The 14556-nt window shown below is 36.6% G+C and overlaps 1 protein-coding gene across 1 annotated transcript in view; it reads left to right on the top strand.

The window, feature by feature from the left end:
* LRBA (LPS-responsive vesicle trafficking, beach and anchor containing) overlaps positions 1-14556 on the top strand; it is a 431397-nt gene that overhangs the window by 166003 nt on the left and 250838 nt on the right. The gene's annotated exons all lie outside the window — the stretch shown is intronic.

Genomic DNA, 14556 nt, shown 5'->3' with positions numbered 1-14556 from the left:
TATCAGCAACGAACCTTGTCACTTCATTATTCATTAATTCTTCAGACTTTTTTTTTACATATATGTTGAACAGCCTGAAATAATCATAAACTGATGGGAATCATATGGTTAATGTTAGTTTGACCAGAACCTTATCTAGTATTTTCTTTCCTCTCCCTCCAGAAGTAGCTTTTCTGATTCTTGTCTTTTACCCTTCCTTTGGCTGCTTTATGTTTTGTTTTTCTTTTGTGATGTTGGTCTAGATGAGTCATTATACATTCCTAAAATGTGACTTTTAAAATCAAAGTAGTTTGCTTTCATGAGTGGAGAATTTGTGCTTACTGATATTTTAAGAGCTTTGATGAAATAAAAAGTTAGAGTATACTTCTGTTGTTATTATTTGTAGAGTTAACATTTCCATTGAAGGGAAAAATATAAATGTCAAAACCATTCTGAAAAAAATGTCAGTTACAGCATGAGATGATAGTTTTAGTTTTTGTATACCTACAGAAACCTGAAAATGCTGTAGCACACTTTTTTTGTTTCTGCTAAAACAGAATGGTGAATCAAACAGTTTATAATAGCGTTAACTTCCAGATAAAATATTTTCAACCAGTCTTTATAATTCCAGAATTAGTGGAAACATTTATGTCTTTAGATTCTTCCATCAAGGCACAGGGAAGTGAATTATTGAAAAGATAAAAATAAATTTGTTTGCTTTCTGTCAGAGTTCATATCCACAGCCAACCTTGATAGAAGACCAGAATGATTTAGACAAGTTTGCTTTGGAGATTCATAACATATGCTTGCTGGACAGAATTGAGTTATCTCTGCTCTGGAGAGTAAGTTATTGTAGCAGGAGCTGACAGAGATGAAGATAACTGAGGGAAATTCAATTACCTTTTAGTGTTTTCCTTCTAATAGGATTCTTAATGTGAAAAAGATCCTTAGATGATGCACCTATGTTGCTTTGTGAGATCTGCTTTGATACCTGCATCCAGAATAAAGTGAACTCTTCTTTTCAGGCCTTCATTAAGGATGAAATATGCATCCGATTGCTAAACGAGTGTTAACTTTTGATCCAAAACATTGTCATTTATAGCCCAGATGCATTTGACAATCTTTTGGTAGTAGTCTTGAATATTCTCTCAAATACAATTTCATTTTCAAAAACATGTTTTTTATGTGAGAAGCTTGTTTATAACAGGAATTGAAGAAAGCAGTCACAAAACTGCAAAATATTTCCCTGCATTCTAGTTCTATTTCTGCATGTTTGTTTTCTCATTTGACTTTTCCTGGCAAAAGCACCTGAGTTGCAAATGCTGCTTGTGACTGACCTGAGTTGAGGCTGTTGCGTTAAAGCCCATCCCACTTGACTATAGCTGGATTTCATGTGAAACCACTGCAGTTCTGAAGTTACCAGGGTAGACTGGTGAATACAGGTATTAGGATGTTAGTATTTGTGTTACTCATAAAAATTTCAATTTTTTTTATAATACCTGATGGTTGAAATGAAAATCTAGAAGTGACTCTATGAAGCCAGCTTGTTCTGCAGCTGTATGAAAACTGCATACAAGTTTGTGTACCTGCAGTATGCTTTCTTTTACTGGCCCATTCAACTACTGTCTGTAGCTGAATGTGGTTATGTGTATATCCTCCAAAAGATTTTATTTTAAAAACTCTGACACTTACCAGCTTTAGAAAGTAAAGTCCACTTTTTATCTGGAGGATTTATCCAAGCACTTGCACACTGATATTTCTATAAAAGAAAGGGAGAACAAGTATCTTCATGTTAGATTTTTTTTGCAACCCCAAAACAGGTTTGGATGTGCCTAAAAGAAGTAGCATACCTGACCCTATAGAAGTCTGTATTGAAAGACTAGTCCATAGTTTGAGTAGTTACTTGTCTTGACCTATGGCTTCTTGATTATGTAAGCTATAGATACACTGGTCATTCTCTTGTTTGCGCTCAAATCGTAGTATGCATAGTCTCATCTTGTAGTTAATGCAGTCTCCTCATTTAGGCATGACAAAGTTTGATTCATGCAGGTTTATTGTTTGATGTTCATGAAGGTGGCTTATGAAAATCAACTTTGGGGCAACGTGGGAAGTAAAACATATGCATTAAGATACTGAGATGTTTAGAAAAGTTCATCAGTAGAGCCTGAAGACATTTACAATTAAAGGTTTTCAATGTTACCTGTATTTATTAGTCACATAGATTATTTTTCTCTTTCATTTATTGGAATATTATTGAGGAGGAAGTTGTGCAAAATATTGCATCTACTGTAATATTTTATCCTGAATTGCTATTTCTCATTCCAATGAAAGCTTCAGCCTTTCATTGAGAATGCTCTGTTCCGAATACAAGATATGGTGACTGCACTGAAATAAATACCTCCATGAGTGATGGGTGAAAAGAGACAGTAATTGTTTAAATAAGGATTTTACAATTAAATTGCTAAAATTATCTTTATTTTGTAGTAGGTGGGGCTTGAAGTCTGTCTGGGATCCAGGAAGGGAAATGATGGAAAACTGTAAAGCCAAACCCAGCCAAGGGTAACTTTCCTAATCTTTTATAAAGGTAGCCTTTTATTTCTGAGTAGACCTATACAGCTGTCCAGAAAAGGGAAAAAGACTGCACTAATCAGAATTCTTAACGGGAACTGAAAGGTCCTTTCACACTGCCACTTCTGTCTCACTGCTTTGCAGTCCAGCTTTTCATCTTAACTTTCCTATATTAGCTTTTAGATGGGAATCACTATAATAGATTTTTTGAATCTTTTTCTTCCTGCTTCATCTGATTCTTTTATAGAAATGTTTACAGAATGAGTCCACCTACTGATTTTTCTCTTTGACCTAAATAGGAGAAAATTGAGCCAATCCCTTTGAGATGGTCTTAGATCATGAAAAGGAAGATCTATCAGGCAGTTAAGTTGCTCTTCAGATGATCAGTGTGTCAGGGAAGGTGCCAAGTGACTTAGAGACCTCTGGATTTCACAGTTAATCTGAAGTCCTGCTGGAAGTGGCAGAGTCAATCCTTAAAAAGTACCATTCAGAAAACTAAATTGTCCTCATTGTTCTGCTTTACAATAGAAAGATGATATATTTCCTGATACTTTCCTCACCACTCCTCCGATGTTTTTCCTGCTCACATTTCTAGGTCCCTGTTATTAATTCACTTTTTAGAAAATGCATCTTCAAAGATTTCTGGCCATTTTAAAAGAAAAGATTTAGATAGCTCTTAGAAATAGGGCTTGGAAGGCGATGATAGTGACTATAATAATGAGCAGCAGAAGTGCCTTGGTCATCGTTATGCTTTTTTCCTTTGTGCCCTAGTGCCAAGATACTGGGCTTTTTTGTCAAAAACTTGTTGGAACAAATTCTGGGTCTTAGTAGGAATGCCAAGGTTATGGCATAATGGATTTTGAGATGTTTGTGCTCCTTCCATCCTCCTCCCTGCCTGTCCTTGTGGAAACTTGAGATTTAAATCTCATCAAACTATCCTGAATTGTGTGTTGCCCTTAGGTCAATTTGAGATTCCATCTTTCATGACTGATGCAAATTCTTGCCTCAGAAATATTTAAGGAAGGTGACAGAAAAAGCAAGCAAAATGTTCAGTTATTGGATGGGTTACTATATTATAGAGAATATATGGCAATTGTGAAACAAATTTTGTCATAACTTGGTACCAGAGACTTACAATAATACACTGTCATGGTGCTGCGAGGGCTGGCAGTGCCCCGCAGGGGGGTAAGGTGGGCACCCATTGCAGTACCGCAGCCTCCTGGGCAGAACCTCACCCAGCATCTCCAACCTGCCACCTGCCATGAGAAGAGCAGGGCAACCCTGGAAGAGGGTGGCCAGGGCCAGCACAGACCCCCGACTATAGGGCAGGGCTGTGGGGCCAGGGCCAGCCTGAGGCTGGGAAGCCCACCTGCCCCATGGCTGGGGGCCTGGAGAGGATCAGGGAGCCCACAGCAAGGTGGTGGGCATCACTAGGATGGGGGGTTGGCCCTGGCCTCTGGCCAGCCTGTGGGGCAGCCTCTCTCTGCTACCACCAGCAGGACAGGGTGCTCCTCAGCTGTGCTGGCTCTTTTGTGGCCCTCAGCCCTGGGAGGACCTTATGCCACCTACAGGCATCTCTAAATTATGCTACTGTTAGTTCTGAATGCGTTAAGCATTTACAGAAGAAAAAAATCAGATATGCTGACTTTTGAAATATTTTTTGCTTCTTTTTTCCTACGCTGCCTGTTAGAAACCCCAGATATCTCATTTCTGAGCAGTTGTTGATAGCCTTGAAGCCAGCATCACCTGTCTTGGCATTGGACCAACACCATTTTGCAAGGCAATTTCATATGGTCAGCAGCAGAGGGGGAGGAGTATTTCTCAGGTTATTTTTGAATGGTAGTTGTTTGAAGCTACTCAGAAATATTGGAATATTAGAAGTTGACAGGGGTAGATTATTGGCTACAGCGTAAGTGAAGCTGTTAAAGTGTGTGAGAAATGTTACGTGGTGCTTTGGTATGTCCAATAACTGTCACTTATGGTGTTTTATATAACGTTCTATATCATTTCAGTAGTTTCTTTTTTGTGCATACTTGGTGGAAGCTGGTGATTTTGATCAGTCACTGTACTTTCTTTCAATACCTATAATGTTAACAAGTGAACTGTAATTCACATCAAATCTCAGATTCTTGTTTCAAAATTCCACAGAATTTGTGTTGCTTTCTTATCCTGCATGGCTATTGTGCTCTAAACATAACAAGCTTCAAGTATGGAGTTTATTATTTTACACTGAATTAAAGTCAGTGAAATCTAGTTAAGCAGGATTTGTGCAGTTGTACTTTGTAGTCTGTTTTGTGCCATTACACTAATGTCCATGAGTTCAGTTGTTTGTAATAAATGCTGATAACTGTTATCGAGGGGGAGTATGAAAACACCCCCATACCATTTAAAAAACCCAACGAGACAGAAAAACCTTGCATGCTGAACTGAAACAAAGCCAAAAATAAAACTTGACGAGATCATCAGAGCCTTGGAATAGGATGTTTCAGAAGTTCTGGTGTTTAATATTGAAATGAGAAATAAACAGAAAACTCATGAAATGGATCTTATATGTTCTTCTTAGGTAAGTGTAAATGAATATGTTTATGCAGTATTCTGCCCCCACCCACCCCGTTGACAACATAAAGATGATGCCAGTAGAAACTGCTTGGTGCTACATAGTACTTCATTTCTCTGAAGGTAGCATCTGTGGTAGTTGTAATGCTGACTCTTGCATGATTGTGGTGTTTTCATTTAAATAAAAATAAAAATTTTAAAGCAATTATTATGGAGTAGTTTTAATCCTTGTTCTGTATTGCTCAGTATAAGGATCTAGAGTTGTGTGAATGAGTGTTTTTAAAGCAGAGACTGCTGTCTTCTCACACTTTGAATAGTCAGAATATTTCAAATGCTGTCTTTTAATGGATAATACAATCACACAGTTTTAAAAGAAATTCAATAATCCTCCCCGAACAATTTTTAGAGCCAAATGTCAACCTTTCAAGGGTGGTAGAACTTTTTATGAATAAAAAATGTTAATTAAAACCCAATCCTATTCATACCTATCTCATACTGTCTGAAATTCCAAAGTTGTATTACATAAATGCATGAGAACCAATCACAAAGGAAGAAAACCTCATACACTAGTTGGAATGAAATACAAAACACAGCCTATTGAAAAAAGGAGAAGTAAAAAATAAAGTTAAAATAATTTGCTTTTCATAGTTTGATGCTATAGGAATTCTGACAGGAGGCTTTAAGTTAAGGCAGAGGTTAAGCTAAAGCTGGGATTGTGACTGCTTAACATGTTTCCAGAGTAAGTGGCTAGGAATAATTTTAACGAATAACTGCTATAAAAGACCATATTTTAAGAATCCTTCCCATTTGCTTCTGGATTATTATTTTTTTAATCTTTGCCATTTCATCATCATCTTAATCAAAATATCCTGCTTTTAAAATACTTGGTCCTCCAAAGAATAAGCCTTTCAAGAATCTTAGTTTCCTGTAAGGTGAAGAGCAAGTTTGGAATGTAAGTTAGAAACTTGTGAATCAGCAGCCCTGAGCATAGACTTTGGAATAAAATCCCATATAGTCTTTTTTGCACAGATTCTCTGATAGTCATTTGAAATTCCTCTGACAAAAAAAGAAGCCCTTGATACTTTTCCTTAATAATGAATTAAAATGCTTCTGCAGATACAGATGAAGGTGCAATGACTTAATGGCAGAAACTAAAGGGTTTTTTCTCTGTGTGTTGGGAAGGAAATACTTTGCCAGGAAACATATTTGTCCTCTTTAGTGGTGTTGCTCAAGGATATGTGCCAGTCAAGGTGATGTGAGAGGCTGAATAAGTCCTGAACTGTCAGAGATCAAGTCTACTAAATTAGCTCTTGGAGCAAGCATGATAGAAGCTGGTGAAGGACAGATGGGTTACCTTTTGTGTTGTGAGTTTGTGTTCATGTCTGAATCTTTCATAGCTGAGGTTTCACAAAAGGTTTGCCAAATATGGCACAGAACACTTTTAAAGCTCCTTCCACTGCTGGTGCAGAATTATAGGTGATATGTTCCTACATCTATCTTAATTGCCTTTATGTATCCCTTCATGTATACATTGATTTTATTTTGTGTTGATGGTATTTTTTCTTTTTGTTTGTTCTTAATGTCTAGTGAGTACTAGACTACTATACAGAGTAGAATACCTTCAAAACATGCCTTTGATTCTGTTATCAGAGTACAGAACAAAGTTACGGAAAGGCAAGCTACAATTTTTTTTTTATTATTTTTATTAAGTGTCATAAGTGACATCTTAAGGAGCCCAGTCAGGTCTGAAACCAACTTGGAATCCAAAGTACTGAAGCTTATTAGAGATCTGCTTGTCATTGGCATGTAACCAGTCATGGCAAGATAGGAAACTATTATGCCTAAATGTCTTGTTATCTCAAATGAATGTGATTTCTCTGTTCTTTGTTCATGACTTGGTATATTTTGCTACATTCTGAAGCTCCTGGATTAAAATCAGAGTTCTGTTCTCAAACCAAGACGCTGAACAGGGAAAGCTGAAAAGTGCTTGAGGGGAACTGTGTAGAAAATAGAAACAGAAACACAAACCCCAGGCTGCAGGGATATCTCAAGGGGCTAATCTTTCTGTCTTTCTGGAACTCTACATAATCTTGGAAACTGTATATGTAAAGATTTTGGCTGGAAATTAATTTGCTTTGCATGTGTTTTGCAAATTTATAAGGAGATTCAGTGAGTGTGATGTAGCAGGAATATCAAACAACAAATAACAAAATCAACAGAGGTATGTTGATTATTTTTGCCTTGTATTCTACATATAATATGAATGCAAGTTCCTATATAATAATAAAAATTAGTCCTATGTAGGAATACATGTTCCTTTAAGGTAGGTGTTGAGACAATTAACTTAAGTCATGTATTAAATACTAATATACCTAAGTATTTATAGTTGTGTCTTTGATAGCTATAGAAATTAAAGAATTTTAACTCACAGAAATGCCTTTCACTTTGTTATAGCCAGAGGCTGAAGCCACATTTATACGTCAAAGTGGTACAAGGTATTTTGTAGTAAGGTTCCAAATTATCTTTTGGTTTATCTGCTGCTGAGGTGAATCATTCTGGCTAAATTTTTCTACTCTTAGTGCTTTCAGAGGTTGAATTATTTTAAGTTTTAGATTTTTTTTTTTCTTGTTTCGGAAAAGAAGTTTGGCAAAATGTTTCCAAATGAAAACATTAAAAAATATTACGTCTTTTTATTTCATTGAGAATTTCCATTTTTCCCATGTTTTGAGGTATTACTGTTTCCCCTTTTGCCCCTATTATGAAAAATTATTCAGAATTCATCTGACAGAAAACTTGTGAAAAATTGCTGCTTAAGTAGTACCTTTAAGGGCTTCTTAATTAGTAAGTTGCTTTGTTCAAAAATACTCAATAGTGTGTGTTACGTGCTCTTAGAGACTTCATTTAAGGTTTATCTGTGCCATCTGAACTGCATGTGACTTTCAATCTGTTCAAGCGTCACTCCTATGCCAAGTCTTGGTGCTGTAAGTTGTAAAAGAACTGTGCTGGCAGTAGGGTGTCTGGAAATCTCAATCCTGGGGAAGTAATTATTTGGCTGCTGGGGCCAAAACTGCTGGACTACCTTCCACCTACCTGACAGGTAATAGAGGTCCTTACTGTGCCTCAGTGGAACAAGGCAGTTGGAGGGGCGGTGGTCACAGTTAGTGAATGAGGACATTTCAGAGTTTTAGTTTGTTGTGTTTTATTGGAAATGTGCCATCTGGCCCCTGGTGATATGAAGATTTTTCACAAGACCTTGAAGAATGGTTTGAAAGCCACAGCAAGACTTATTTGGCAAACGTTTCCTGAGGTGACAGCACCACCATTGTAGCGGATGATAACTATTTCCCCTACTTCATACTGTACAGAAGGGAGGAAGTGTCCTGATGCTATTGCTAGAGTAAGGTACTAACAGCAAGAACAAAAGGCGAAGTTTCGGTGGGTAATATGAGAAAGGGCCTGCAGATAAAAGAGAACAGAAAGAAAAGCTGGGGAGCATTGAAAGTAGGACTGTGACAGTTCCCTAGGCCAGTTTCCACTACACCTTTGGAGACTGGAACTAAATACTGTATTTCTCTTCTGGCAGTACCAAGTTGCTCACACATCTTTACTGGTTACAGGCGAGGTGACAATCAAACACTGCTATGCTTTGCTTTGGTTGAAGCGATAGCAGTCTTTGTAATTGGCCCACTTTTAGACTTATATATGTTTTCGTCTGATTAAAAGGTATTTTTCTCCCTTTTAAAAACATAAGTTGTGTAGAAATGACAATATGAAAAGACTGCCAAACCAAGTATCCAACAGTTATGAAAAATCACAGCAGTGCAACCTTTATTTGGCCCTCACTAAACATGTGTAGTGAATCCTTAGACTATGTAAGTGTATGTCTCATTTGCTGGACAGAGTGGACGTTCCTTATAAAATAAGTGAGTTTGTCAGTTCCAGAAGTTGTTCATGGATCTGATTCACTTGTTGCATTGGACTAGAAGTTCTTTCGTGAATACAGTACTAATCTCTGTGGTGGTGTTGAAGCAGTTGAATGTCAGCGTTGATGCAGTGTGGTTGGGAAATGGCTTAAAAGATCATCACTGGCTCCTTTCTTTGCTTAATATCTAATCTGAGAGCACGGAGCCATCTATGCAGCTTTATTGCATAGGTGCTGAGCTTTACTGTTTCTAGAGCATAGGGGAATTGTACTCTGATTATTTCTAGCTTGAAAAATGCCTTGTACTTTAAAGATGTGGACCCAAAGGATCTCAAATTTAATGCCCAAGCATAATGTTTTTAGGATCTTAGCCTGTTTTAAAACAAGAACAGTATGAAGGGACTGCAGATATAAACTGGATTTGCAAAAGAGAGAGGGGGAAAGGTGTCTATCCTAGTGCATGCTTTGAATGCAAAGCATTTGGGCATGTGTACATTTGGACATGTGTACATTCTTGGGTTCAAAAAGAACATTTGTCTCTGTGTATTGTTTATGCCAGTGGTTAACAGTGATGCTTAGAGAGTTAGAATATTGGAATAATGTAGGGCACATATAGCAAATCCCAGTTTCTAGCAAGGAGTAAGGGCTCTTACTTGTTTGTGTAAAGCTTTGTCTTTGTGATCCAAGGGTGCTACTGTAACACAGATAGTATCAATTAAATAAGCATCATAGAAAAAAGTAAAAAAAAAAGTCTATGGTACTAATGGATACTACAGAATAAATAGAAATCTGGTGTTATTTGTCTCTGCTCTTTACTGTTTATTTATTATGTCAGTTGTTTTTATATCCAGTTGAACTCTTCTTAGTTTGTCTCATTTACCTACTCTACTAAATTTGGTTCATTTGAAAGATGCAATCTCAGCTGTTGCCTAGCATTTAGTTGGGTTTACTAAAGCTTAATACTCTGAGACTTAAAGGTAAAAAATAAAGCTGTTGACTCAGCACAGATTAAAACCAGATGTCTCTCGAGATCCTTGCATTTCTCTCTAATTACTAACCCAAATTGACTGTGGTAGGTTTTTTTCTGGTCATGACCATAGTTTTACCAGTCTGTGTTTGGTGTGATCTAAATCAACTGTGGGGTCTGTCCTGTTCTTCTCCCCCCCGCCCCCTGCCTTGTGATTTTAAATGCATGTTTTTTTCCCCTGGGAATGTCTGGCTACAGAACCACTTTTTTTTTCTCCCCCCCCCCCCCCCTTGTATTACAAACAAAGTTGATTTAGATGCAGATTCATTTTAATCTTCAAATCGGATAACAGGCTGGAAAAGTGGATAAATGAGGTTTGGAAAACTATAGGTTGCAGAGATGAGAAGCCATTGCATTGTGTTCAGTCCATTAAAACAAGAAGAAATAGAAGAGATACTTTGATAAGTGTTCTGCTGGTGTTAACCTTGATGGCTATTATCGGGGGGATGATGCTATATCTATTTCATTGGCTTAAGCTTTTTTCATGCTGAGAGAAATCAATACTTTGAGTCGTTGGATGACAGAGGCATCACTTCAGAATTGACGGTGGCTGTCAGACGTTGTCATTGGTTGACTTTTGTTCGCTGTTGAGGTTTTAAGCTTTCATTTTTCTAAGTCTTATTCAGGAGTCTTTGTAAGATTTCCCATGGTAGCATTTTTAGTCCAGACTTTAAACCTCAGGTCAGAGGTCAAGTGCAAAGATCTGTGAAAGCAGAGGATTGAGGAGCTCCTTCATTTACCAAAATATCCTTATTTTTAGGGAATTTGCATTACTGGCAAGACTACGTGTTATCTAATGGATGACTTTCCTCTTAAATGACACCCTCTGAGACAGGTTGTTCACAAAGCAAGTAGCTTTTAGCCAGATTAGACAAAGGAACTGGCATATGTAAAAGTGTTCAGTGATCTTTGAGTTGAAGAATAAAAGTAAAAAGGTACAACACAGCTTTTAAAAACCCTACATTATTAAACTTTTTTGTAGTTTGTGGAAAGCATTACATTGTAGTTTTGGGACTGCAGAGGTGCACATGCAGATGGTACTGTGCAGAGAAAATCTTTTACTTGACATTTTTATAAAGATCAAAGACAAAATAGTTCTGAAAACACTAGATTAATCCTCCTCTTCACTGAAATATAGACAGGCAGAATAGACTAATTCACCTTGTCAGTATTTTGCAATAGTATTTCTGGAATTCCTGCATGTAGAATGTATTGTATTTTCATACCTATAACTTGCCTCTTGGATGACCTTGTGCTCCTTTAGAATTACTGTTCCTTAAAAATAAATCTTCAGGTAACCTACATCTTCAAATAGCCTGCAGTCTTGTCCAAGCAGCGAATGGGAGAGAGGAGAGAACTCTGTTCTGCTCTGCGATAATGGCAAAGAGAAGGTTTCTGTTCCATCCTGTATGAAGGGGTAGAGAACAAGCATCTTTCCTCTGCTCCATGCTGGGTCAAAGGATTCTGCTTAATACACTTTCTTTTTGTAAAACTTTTAACAGCCACTGAATTTAAGACTTTTTATAGATAACTTGTGGAGTGTATATGTGAAAATACATTTTTCTCCTTTCAACATTTTTTGTTTCATCATGAGTGTGACTGCAGTACTTGTGTAATGAAAGTATAATCACAAACTTCCCCAAATAGGTAACAAAAATTATGTAAGCCAAAGCACTAGTGGAAGGAAGATTTGACAAATTCATTTGCATGCAACTGTGTATCTATTTGTAAAACCATATTCAAGTATGACAGGGTGCATATTGCAAGAGCAAGAGATCAAGCAATAAAGAAAAAATAAAACTGCAAAAATATATTTTTGAGTTTGTGCACAAACAGAAATCAAGCTGAATTTTTATTTTATATAAATGGAATGATCGGGATTTAGTGTGAAGTATTAACATGTACCACTCCGTATCCTGGTATTGCATCTCTGAAAGTAGTGGATCAGGTGAACCTGAAGGCATCTGGAAAATGAAAAAAATACAGTAAAGAAATGGAGAATTTTTAGTGCTTTCAGAACAGTTGAGTGGTGACTGACTACTTTGGGATGGGTCTCTTTCCATTTCCTTGGGTGGAGCCAATCTTCTTTCACTCCTGTATTAAAAATTATTCGAGAGAGGGAGAGGGAGAAATAGCTGCTTTTTTGCTGAATATTTGGCATATATCATGGGTAGGAACCACTGAACAATTGACGAGTCACCTGTATGATCAAAGAGAAGATAATTCTTGCAAAACTTTCTTAATGTTAGTAACTATACATGCGTGTGCCAGATACTTGGCAGAACTGTGGCTTCTTTCTGTTCTTGTTTGTAAAATATATATTGTAAAGCGTGTGCTATGGTTAAGAGTCCCTCCTGGAGTGATGTTATAATTTTATGGGATTGCTGCATGTGGGGGAGTCTCAGTTTTGGTAGGTAATTGCAGGTTTCTATTCATATTAAATGCTGAATTTTCTGAAAAGTGGAGTCCTATACATTTCTGTTTTGTAACAGGCTAATTCTGTTTTCATGGAAGTTGTCAGGACAATAAAATACCATTTTTTCCTTCATTTGAATGTCACAGCAACACTTTGAAAATCTTTGTTGGTCTTTAATGAAGGATGCGTTCAAAATTACATCATGAAGAGACTTTTTTTAAAGAGGTACAAGTTCATTATATCTTTTACAAAACATTCTAGTTTGATTTCCATTTTATCATGTTTTAAGGTCAAATGTGACTTTAATGTTCCATAAAGAGACAGAGATTGATAATGGGGAAAGAATAACCCTCTAATGTGATTTATATCTATGGATTTTATGTCAGATATGAAAAGTTGCTGTTCAAATTGTAAAGGAGGATCCATTAAAGAGCACTTTAAAACATTTTACTATTTAGCTTACCTTATACACTTGTTTTTAGAATTCTGCCCTTTCAGGCAACTTAAAAATAACAGCTTATGAAACATTTACAAAGTGCTGAAAAGAACTCAGAATCATCATGAGTGCGAAATAGATTAATGTATTGGAAAAGACAGCTGTATTTAAAAAAAGCTAGAAAAATCTTGTTTAGTGTTGGTTATGATTTAGCCATCTTATATTTTTGTGAAGGGGGTGGCAGAGTGCTTTATATAGGAGTAGAAAAGCCAATTTTTGATGTCTCTCTGACTTGGAAAGTCAGCTGCCCATTCTTCACTCCTGGATGTCTGTTCATCAGGTGAGCATTGCTCTAAGGTGTGGGAAAAATTATGAGGAAATTCGTAAATGTATTGAAATTGTTAAAATAGCTCTTTAAAGTTATTCATCTGTTGGTGCATTTTTGTTGTCTAATGTCTATGAAAATCTACACAACCCAAAATTTTATTTTACTTGTGCTTTTTTCCACATTCTTCCTATCTTTCACTTTATATGACATGTATATGTTTCTATGTACACATATATGAATAGCATTCATAGCCTGCCTATTTTTTTGCAACAGTTTTTTAATACTTGTACATATAGATAGATTTGTATAGAAAAAGCATTGCTACTGTTTTAAACTTAAAAAGCAGTATAATATTGTGCTGTTATCTAAACTCTAAGAAATAATTGTACCAGTGTCTGCATCAGCTGTGCTTCACAGAGAAAAAGCAATTTTTTTGTTGTTGTTAGGCAGACATTTGTGTCCATTCTACTAACTAGATCATAGAATAATCCAATCATTGACAAAGGCTGAAATGCTTTGTCTGGCATATGTGATCTGTGGAATTGCCAGATGAAAACTGAAATTAGAAACAGGGAGTGCTGAAGTGGGGAAAAGCCTTTATTGTTCCTACCAATATTTGAATTTGTTGTGGCTCTTCATGTGGTTTGATGAGGGGGGTGATCTAAATTTTGTGCCCATTTTTTGAGTTCTGTATTAACAGACAAATTTTCAGAAGATCAACAAAACCCAAATGATAAGAAAATGTAACAAAGAATCTTTCTTAGTCTTGAGTTCTGTTTTGTAGGTGTGACTTTCAGTTCTTATTTGCTAGTATTTGGTTTTGAGTACCTCGGCAAACATGTTTATACAACAGGTGTAGTACAGCCAGGGAAATGATTAACTTTCCCATGCTGGCCTACAAATGTGCTTGACTTCAAGAAGCCATCTGGTAAAGATAATTCAGTCTTCATCTACATTTTTGTCTTCTGTCTATCTGAAGATATGTAGATTTTCTCCTTAGTTTTTATAGTTACATATTTATACAAACAACAGCAAATGGTTGGCTATCCAAATCTAATGAAGTCCACGGGAGTGGTCTGGTCGGTTAGCTGGCATTCATTATTCTGAAACTCACCTCTTTGTTTTTATAATGCTATTCACTTACTTTGTTAAAAAATAAAAGTGGTTGTGCCTATATGTTTTATTATGCAATCAGGCCACTAATGTGTTGGCATTTGCTAAATCTTGAGTGTGTATGCTATGTGGGTAAAGACTTCATGACAAACCAAGATCCTTTGCTTGGCTCTCTGGACAGATTTACTGTGGGCAGCTGCACAGTGCCTCA

The sequence above is a fragment of the Haliaeetus leucocephalus genome, unplaced genomic scaffold, assembly GCF_000737465.1.
Source record: "Haliaeetus leucocephalus isolate CR32 unplaced genomic scaffold, Haliaeetus_leucocephalus-4.0 Scaffold21, whole genome shotgun sequence".
Lineage (NCBI taxonomy): Eukaryota > Metazoa > Chordata > Aves > Accipitriformes > Accipitridae > Haliaeetus > Haliaeetus leucocephalus.
This window is presented reverse-complemented; position numbering and strand designations above follow the sequence as displayed.